This window comes from Pinus tabuliformis, chromosome 9 (assembly GCF_031772625.1).
Source record: "Pinus tabuliformis cultivar Carrire ecotype Pingquan chromosome 9, CPIR1, whole genome shotgun sequence".
Classification (NCBI taxonomy): domain Eukaryota; kingdom Viridiplantae; phylum Streptophyta; class Pinopsida; order Pinales; family Pinaceae; genus Pinus; species Pinus tabuliformis.
The window spans coordinates 960,602,287-960,612,526 of record NC_142307.1 but is presented as its reverse complement, the minus strand read 5'-3'; positions in this window follow the sequence as shown (position 1 = coordinate 960,612,526).

Below are 10,240 nucleotides of genomic sequence, written 5' to 3'. Positions count from 1 at the left end.
AATACCTTTGCGGCTCAATGATACTCTTGAAGTTCCTGAGAAACATATTGCACCAAGGGGGAAATTTCGTGAAAGCAAGAAGTCGAATAGGTACCAAGGGTACTTAGCTGCCATGCGTACCATTATATAATATGATCCTTGCACATTCCAAGAAGTCGTGAAACACCAAGTTTGGAAGGATGCGATGAACGAGGAGTATGAGTTGATCATGAAGAATGATGTCTAGGATGTGGTTCCTAAACCCAAGGATAAGTCAATGGTCACTTCAAAATGGCTCTACAAGATCAAATATGGAGTTGATGGGAGTGTTGAAAAGTTCAAGGCCAGATTTGTTGCTCGAGGCTTCTCTCAAAAGGAAGGAGTAGACTATAATGAGATATTTGCACCAGTTGCTCGATATACCACCATATGTTCGATCATAGCCCTTTCCGCATCACAAGGATCGTGCCTACACCAGATGGATGTCAAAAATTCCTTCTTGCATGATTCACTTAAAGATGAAGTCTTTGTGGAACAACCTGAGGGGTTCGAAGTTCAAAATCAGGAGACACATGTATGTAGGTTGAAGAAATCCCTCTATGGGTAGAAGCAAGCCCCTAGGGCTTGGTATGATAGGATTGATAGTTAGCTTATGAAGTTGGGATTTATAAGGAGCGATGTTGACTCGAACCTATACTTCAAGGTTGAAAATGACAAGCCTCTCATTCTGGTCCTTTATGTGGATGATCTCTTTCTAACAGGTAATGACCCTCTCATTCATCAATGCAAGATAGGGTTTGCTTCCGAATTCGAGATGAAGGACCTAGGACTAATGCATTACTTCCTAGGGCTTTAGGTCTGGCAAAAGCCAGGCGAGATTTTCCTTTCTCACAGAAAATACATTGTGAAGCCACTTGAGAGATGTGGAATGGTGGATTGCAAGTTTGTGACTCCTCCGATGGAACTCAACTTCAAGAAGCTATGTGGAAGTGTTGTTGGGCCCGGATTAGCGAACCCTTCCATGCATCGTCAACTTGTGGGGGCCCTAATGTTCTTGGTCAACTCCAGTCCTGACATATGCTTCGTTGTGAACATGTTGAGTCAATTTATGGTCGAGCCTCATCACATTCATTGGATTGCTGCTAAGAATCTCTTGAGATATCTTCGGGACACAGTCCACTATGGACTGAGATACATTATTGGAAACTTGAGGCTTCATGGATATTTAGATGTTGATTGGGCTAGAAGTGTGGTGGATCATAAGAGCACATCTAGGTGTTACTTCTCTTTGGGGTCTGCTTCTATATCTTGGACGAGCAAGAAGTAGAAGTCGGTTGCACTAAACATTGTCGAGGCCTAATACATTGTTGCGAGTATGGCCTATTGTGAAACCGTTTGGTTGGGAAAGTTCTTCAGTGAGCTATTTTAGCACATGTTGGATAACACTATGATCTTTTATGACAACCAGAGTGGGATTCGCCTATTAAAGAATCTCGTGTTCCACGACCACTCCAAGCACATTGATATTAGGTACCACTTTATCCAAGATATTGTATAATGGGGAGAAATAATGCTCCAACACATCAGGACAGATGAGCTGGTCACGGACATTCTCACGAAGCCTTTTGGGAAGGTCAAATTCTTAACCTTCCGAGAGAGACTTGGACTCATGAAACAACCCTCCTATGAGGGTCCAATATGAGTTGGACACAGAGCTCTGGGAGTTCATAGGGGGCTTGGGGTACTTCTTGGAGCTATGAGCGACCATAGGGTGAGTGGTTCACCTTCCCATAGTGGTGTGCTATATACAGGGTGAGTGGTTCACCTTCCCCTAATGGTGCGCTAGATATAGGGTGAGTGGTTCACCTTCCCCTAGTGGTGCACTAGATACAGGGTGAGTGGTTCACCTACCCCTGTGATACCCCATTATGGTTGACATGTGTGTAGGGTGAGTGGTTCACCTTCCCCTACGATTGACATATGCATAAGATGAGTGGTTCACCTTCTCCTATGGCATATGAGCAAGATGAGTGGTTCACCTTCTCCTGTCGATGCCTTTGCACAGATCCTACCCATGGAGTCTGGGACTCATGGGAAGTACCTCTCATCTGGCCAATGAGTTGGGAAAAGATGGTTAGGGACCATAGCACTATTGATGGACGCATCATGTACTTTCATACTCCCTATGACTAGGATGCATGGTGTTCAACAACTTGATTTGGGATCAAGGACTGACTTTTGTTAGTGGAGAGTGGTATGATCTTATGACTCACTCTCGGTCACTTCTTCATTATTAATTCGTGGTTCAACAGAGCAGGGAAATGATGATAGGGATTTTACAGGATGGCAGGCTGGCATGATGATGATAGATGGATTGGAGGGTAGCATTCTCCTTAGTTGAGAGGGAGTGTTAAAATTGGAAACTAGGGCCAAATTCCACCTTAGGACAGCTCATATGATGGAGATGATTATTGCATTGGATTCCTCTTTTCGAGAGGTCCAATTTTGATATAAAGATCATCTCATTCTCATAAGCAGAAATGGAATTTTGAATTTATTCTCTCTCATGCATAAATTATCAAGGTCGGCCTTAGTCAAATGTAGGCTCATAAGCCCAATAGATATGTCTCCTCACTCTCAACGAAGTGTATAAATAGGAGTGACCTCTCTCCTCATTTGGGCATCACTCATCTCATCACATATCTCTCTCTCTCCTCTCTTGAATGGTTCATACAGCTTGGAGGCAACCTTCTCTACTTCGCACGTGTGAAAGGAGGATAATTTTTTGGGTTAGTTTGCTCACCGAAAATTTCAGGAAACAAGGCAACGTTGACTTCATTCTAGCGGGCAGAATTTTGATTTTTGAAGGTCGCATTTATTGGCATAGTTTTCAAGGTGATTACAACAATTTGACTAGTTTGACTTTAGCCTTTGACCGCAGAAATTACAACAGTGTTTGACTGGGTTGACCAAACTGTTTTTGGGTTGAATTTGACCCTCTTGGAAGGTCGAATTTATCTACTGTTGACTGAGCTGCTTGGAGGACATTTTGAAGATGCTTTGACCACTTTTGACTTCCTGGTTATAGCTACAGTTGACTGTTGTTGATGGCAACCCTTATCCCGATTGCAAATTCGATAAACCTACTGACATGGATGTGTGGACCCATCTATTTATCTTTGCTTATACTAACAGACGTTAATGTTGATAATGAAATTATTTTCACCAGAAAATGGTGCAGCAAAAAACTATCTCTTAACAGCTCCTTATAGTTAGTATTGTCATTCCCTTAAAGTGTCTTACAATTGTATTGTTCTTCCGCCTTAATCGAGGAGCTCGAGGCATAAAGATATGTACATGCCTTCACGTGGTGAGATTGAAGTGGTTGTTGTTTTCACTTTATAATTTAATTAATCGCACTCCCCTCAGCTACATAGATCTGAATTATGATTTATTTATTTTAAACTAACATATTTTATTTTCTTAGTTTATAAGAGAATTCTTATATATATGTAATTTAATTTTTATTTAAAAAAAATATTAATAATAATAGTATTTAAAAAATATTAATAAAATATTAATTTAATTATTATTTAAATAATAATAATAATATTTTTATAAATATATATAAAATGTTATTAAATAATTTATAAATATCTAAATATAATTTAATGTGAAAAAAATATTAAACAATTTTTATTTGATTTGTTCTTATTTTAAGTTTTTTTTTTTAATTTACTATAAACATATGTATAAAATATAGTTTATTAAATACTTAATTTTTTTTATTAAAATCAGATATTTCATAATTATATGAACTTTTAATTTTTCATGTGGGAACATTATTTAGGACTAAATTTTACAAAGAGGAGTTTTCCACACTTATTTCTTTACAAATGTGTTTTTTGTTTATGTCATGTCATCATTGTTTCTTTATTGTCTTTCTCAAGTTTAAAAGGAGAAGATTCAATATTTTCTTTTTCAACATTCCAAAAATGAAAATCTTATGGTTGTCAATTTTTATATTTAAAAGGTTATTCATATTCTTTTTCTCTAGAATATTTATAACGTTAAGATATATTTCTTATAGGTGGTGACCTATTTAATGATAATGATTGTGTTTATTATTAAAGATAGTTTTTCATGATCCAAGTATTAAATTTATTCAAAATTTTCATGTTTCAAATTCATTTAGTTTGGAAGACTTTTACAAAAGTCAATATTTATACAATTGTTTGCATACATGAACAATTCACAATGAATCATTTACATCATACTCTAAAAAGTTTGTCAAAGTGTTTCTAATGTCATTAAACATTGAGGGAATCAAAAGAAAGAGTTGTATTAGAGATCTTGAATCAAACTAGCATTTTGGATACAATCCTCAAATATTTTATGGTAATCATCATGAATAAAAAATTGTACAAGAATAAATAATTTATAGCACAAAAGAATCTCTTTTTTTTAGACGAAAAAACCAGAACTTCCATTCAATAAAGAGAAAGTTTTACGTATTCACGATTCTTTACAAGATAGATTGCAGACAAGAGTAAGTGTGTTCCACCAACATCTATCTCATGATAGAATCTATTGTAGTGTCAAATCATTGATCCAAATAGAGCAGAGATACATCACTGACAATATCAAAAAAGGAAATAAATAGGGGAAACCAACAAAAATCCATTCAGTTCAATGCAAAAATGGAAACAAAAAAACCAAAGACAGGGGAGGGAACTAGATCTCAAAAAAACCCATGTCATTGCTCCGACCACCAGAAAAGAGTTCAAAGAACATGAACCCAGGGCAGAGGGAGAGGCTGAGAGTGGAAAGAGAATCTGCCTCCAAATTTTGTTCCCAGTAGACATGCTTGAAGTAGATTTATGGGATGAGAGGTAGGAGATTCCTAATATGCAGCAACCAGTTGCAGAGATTAGGGACATCAAGAGACTATATGCCTTTCACCCAGTTAATCGTAGATAAGGAGTTGCCAATGATTAAGATTTTGTCAATGCCAAGCCAGGAAGCACATTGTAGGGCGCCCCAAAGAGCTAATAGCTCATCCCTATAGTTGTCTCCTCTACCACCATACCAGGAGAAATGGAAGTGAACATCTGGGTCGAAATGAAGAACAACCCCACATCCATAGTCACCACCGGAGGAAGCCCCATCAAAGAAACATATTGGATAAATTCCCTCCACATCCGAATAAGAGATAGATCGATGAGGGATTTTTGGTTGCCAAGGGACAATCTCTTGGAAGAATGCCACTATACCTATAGCATCTTGTTTGATGTCCAGAGATTTTCCTTCGAAAATAAGGGCATTATGGGCCCTCTAGATGCCCCATAGAACATAGAGAGGGACAGTCTTGTAGGCCTTCATTCTGCAGTTCCAAAGGAGTATGCAATCATGGATGGAGGGTACATTACTAATAGCAGGGATTCCCAAAAGAATTGATACCTCTGCCCATATTTTAGAGGCAAAAGGATAGCGTAAGAATAGGTGTGGGCCATTCTCTGAATCCAACCTGCAAAGAGGGCACCATCCAAGGTCAAAAAAGACTCTCTTGAGAATATTGTCCTAGGTCAGGACTCTATTATGGATGGCGAGCCAAGAGAAGCATTTGAGCTTCAAGGGAGCATCCCATTTCCAAATGAGCAAGGTGCATTCTGTGAATGGGAGGGGAAGAGAGGTCGAAGTGATGTGGTCATAGGCCTCCTTGACAAGGATTCTATCATTGACCATTTGGCCCCCCACACTAGCTTATCCAGACTCAGTGATAAGTGGATACCGACCATGCATAGACTACTACGATAGTGTTCCCACTCAGTTGTCATGTCCTCCTATAAACCAATATTCCATGCATGTGGCCAGTTCTGAGCAACACAGACATGTCTATATCTCTCCCACGGGCCAGCAAGGGTGTTCATCCCCATATAGGAGAGAGAGTTGATTATCTGTATTGGAAGGGAGTGGCATCCACTGAAACCCTTTATGGCATCCAAACCAATGTGGATCCTCTGTCCATTTCCAACCACCCGTCGAAGGTTATTGCTTAGCCACGAAATGAAAACTCTAATACTGCCCCAAATCTTGGAATGTCGGCCCACTGAAGGTGCCCCCTCAACAATAGATTCCTCGAGTCTACATTGAAGAGAGTATTTGTCTTTCATTATGCTCTGCCAGAGTCGTTTCTCACAAAATAAACTCCATAAATTTGTTTCCAAAAGGGCCAGGTTAAAGGCTCGTGTGTCAATAATGCCTGAGCCTCCACATATAATCAACCTGGAAATGGACATTAACCCAATTAGATGGATCTTCTTTACTTCACCAAAAACCACACCAAAGAAACTTAGCCACCACTGAGTTTATATTGTTGGTGACGGATTGGGGAAGATGAAAGAGATGCATCCAATAGACCGGGATGCTAATCAAGACAGCCTTTATCATAAAGACTATGCCACCCAATGTCAGGCATGTTTGGTCGCAACAAGATAGTCTTTTTTTTTTTTTTTTTAGAAAGAAGTCATCCCCAATCATTCAATAAGTACTTGTTAGGCTTTAGAAAACATCCCAGGTATTTAAAACCATCTATCATAGAGTGGATTTTTATTCCAAACAGGGACGTTATTTCAAGTAGTTTTTGGTCATCCACCACCACATCTATCAGTTCAATTTTGTCTTTGTTTATGTAGAGCCCAGAAACTTTACCAAAATCCATGAAGATCCTATGAAAAGTGACCCACTCAAAGAGTTTTGTTTCACCAACACACAATATGTCATAAACAAGCATTAGATGAGAGATTTTGCATCCTCTAGAGAGTTTGCATCCAGATATCAAGGTTTCCTCAAACCTGGCCTTAACTCCCTTGTTGAAGGCATCCATGATCAGAATGAAAAGAAGTGGAGATAATGCACATCCTTGGTGGATCCCCCTATAGATTTTCAAGAAATGAATTGGAACCCCGTTGATGAGAACAACAATAGACGTTGATGTTAAGCAAACCATTATCCACTTCACGTGCCTGTGCAAAAAACCAATTTTATACAGGATCATTGAGAGAAACTCCCAATCCACACAGTCATACACCCTGTGGAGGTCAACTTTCATGTTCCTTTTTAACTTCTCTTCGATGGGAGAGTTTACAAAAAAAAATGAACATAATAGATGTTGGTACATAAGTCAAACTTCTTAGTTTAGTTGTTTCACTTGAAGTAATCTTTAACAAGCTTTTTATATCCTGTATTACCAACCATATAATTGTTAAATTCTCTAGCATTGCTTTGTAAGTTTAGATGTAACATGTTTTAAATAAATCATTTGAATTTTAACCTTCACATTTGAGGTATATATTTCACACCTTCACATGTTTGTATTTCTTTCATTGTCTGATGTAACAGCTCTATCAATCTCATCAGCAAATGTGTTTTTCCTTCTAGAACCCTGTGTTAGGGAGAAACCTGTGCAGAGCTAGATGATGTATATGAGTGCTTATGAGTGACCATCCTCTCCAAGAAATCCCTTGCACACCCCAATGTATGTCCAAATCCATCTTGCATTTGTTGGAAAGATGGACCAGTTGGATGGTCCAACCTTAAAATGCTTAATGTCAATGTTGTTTTGAACTCATTTGTGATGTCTTCCATGCATTTCTATTATATTGGATATGTCTGTTTGTTGGGATATATGTTTTAATTATGAATATTTTGTTTGTTTTGAATAACAACAATGCAACAATAGCTCGAGAAATAATTTATGTTTCACTCAATGGAATTATTATTGTGGTTTGATTAAAGTAAAAAGAAAGAAAAAAATATTAATGTTAAAGCAATATTATCATGACATTATGTATTTATGATTTTCTAGATTATTGCAAAATGTAAATTATACTAAAAGAATATTTTCCAAGGATGTAAGATTTCGGTTACTCATTTTTTTTTGACATAGAGAGAATGAGATATGGATTTTTTAACATCAATGAAGTTTTGATCGAAAAATGCTTGTAGAGTGTTAAAAAAAATTAAGATTTCAAATTTATTTCAACTAATTTTATTTTTCTTTAAAGGAAACTATTATAGTTTGAACTTTTTTGTTAAAATTCACATTTTTTTTATGTGCAATTGTGAACTAACAAATAATATGATTGGTTAAAAATTTAACAAAATTGTAATCAAGTTAAATAGGGGTTAGTAGAATCATTGAGTATTTTAGCCAATAATATTTTTAAGAGAAAATGGGCTCTAACTAAAACACCAAGGTTTTGGATTAGTATTTCAAGATATTGAAAGCCCAACTTAACAAACACTAAGCCTATTGTTGAGAACAAAAATGTACCATGGAATCTTTAGGATATAGGGTTGCTAAAAAAAGAGATACTTATATAAATATAATACTCAATGCAAGAAGAAACACATAAATGTTGGAAACTAGGTTACAAGACATGGAAGAAAAATATCAACTTTTAATGATATTACAAAATTAGGGGAGAGGCATTTCGAGAATAAATATTTGGTAAATTATCTACAATTATTAGGAATATGAAAGGAAACTCATTGAAATAAATAAGTATAGAATGAGACTTTGTCTACATTATTTTGTGTGGCATTTCACAATGATATGGGAAATCCCACTCATGATATGAGTTTGTATAGATTAAATGTTAAACTGAATTGTTATTAAGAAAATGAGAACCTTAAATAACTTTACAAGAGCAAAGCTACCTCCAAACATTAGGGAGAGAAAGAATCTATCGATGTAACAAATTAAGGTTTAATTTATAATATGACATCAAAACTCATAATGATTTTTTTTTGTAATGACTAAGTAGTCTATAATGCCTACATATCTTATGTAGATTATACTTATGATATAGATGTGTGCAATTTTTTTGTCAATACTTCATAAAATTTAATTATTAATAAATATTATCTATTTATAATATATTTCATTAATTAGGTATTATGATTAGCTTTATTCGTAAAGTTAGGTATTTTAATATAAGATTGCAATGATGATGTACTAATTCTTATCCAAAATAAAATATCTTCTAAACATTATAATACTTCCTCCATTTACTAATTTTTGTAAACTATTATAATGGATAAAACCAAACTAAGTTAACATTCTAATCAAAATGTTTCTAGCCAAATAAAGATTATTCACAAATTTTTTAGATAAAATATTCTAACTTAATTTAACAATGAATAGAAATACAATCCTAGTATACATAAACTCATCAATTCCAACACTCATTTTCAATTATAATTTTCCCATTTAACATTCAACTTATAATATGATAATATATTATATGAGTTCGATAATAAATAATTTATTACTAATTATCATATATATGTTTAATTATAATGTATACTCTATACAAACATAACTCAATGTTGTTGCAACCACAATCGTGTCAGAGAAAAAAAATTGTGAAGCTTTTAGGACTAGCTAGTTCAGAATTTTCTTTAAAACCCAATACATCAAACCAGTAAGTTATCCTATTCCACTGTGAAAGATGATATTATGGTATTCCCACCTTGTCACTATTGTGATATTTCCACAACCGAAGATAATCAAGCTCTTATAGTATCATGGGAAATGTTAATTAAATTGAAGTTACTGACACTTAAAGAAAATATGTTCTTAAATATCTTTACTTTTAACAAATCCTTTGATGACATATAAAATTGCTAAATTTGGAATTTAAATAATACTAATATACTTATAATTTAATAAAAATAATTGATATTATCAAATATCATCATAAAAAATTACACCTATGATGAAATTTAAACATATATTCCCTTACTTTTATTGAAATGAAAATCCAAAAATAATGCCCAACAAAAAAACATATGAACGAATTAATTTAACTAACAGAACAATCAAATTAACTTTAATATAATATAATTCTTAGAAGTTTGCATTTAGATTCAAGGTCCACCAAATTCACACAAACTATCTTGGGATAAGATAATTCTCTCCTGCTAGATTTAGAGTTATGAGAGAATCTCCAAAGTAGTATGTCTATCTCTCATTAGGGGAATTTTGAGGTCTAAAATGAGCTTCCTAAGGAAATTATAAAATAATAGTGTAAATAATAAAGTAATATTAGATTACATCATCAAATTTTAAAGAGAAAATATATATAAATAAATAATATAATATATATATATATATATATCCCTATGGGTTTATCATATTTATATAACAACATCGTATATATATTCAACTCGTATTTTCAGCTTATCTACTATGTTT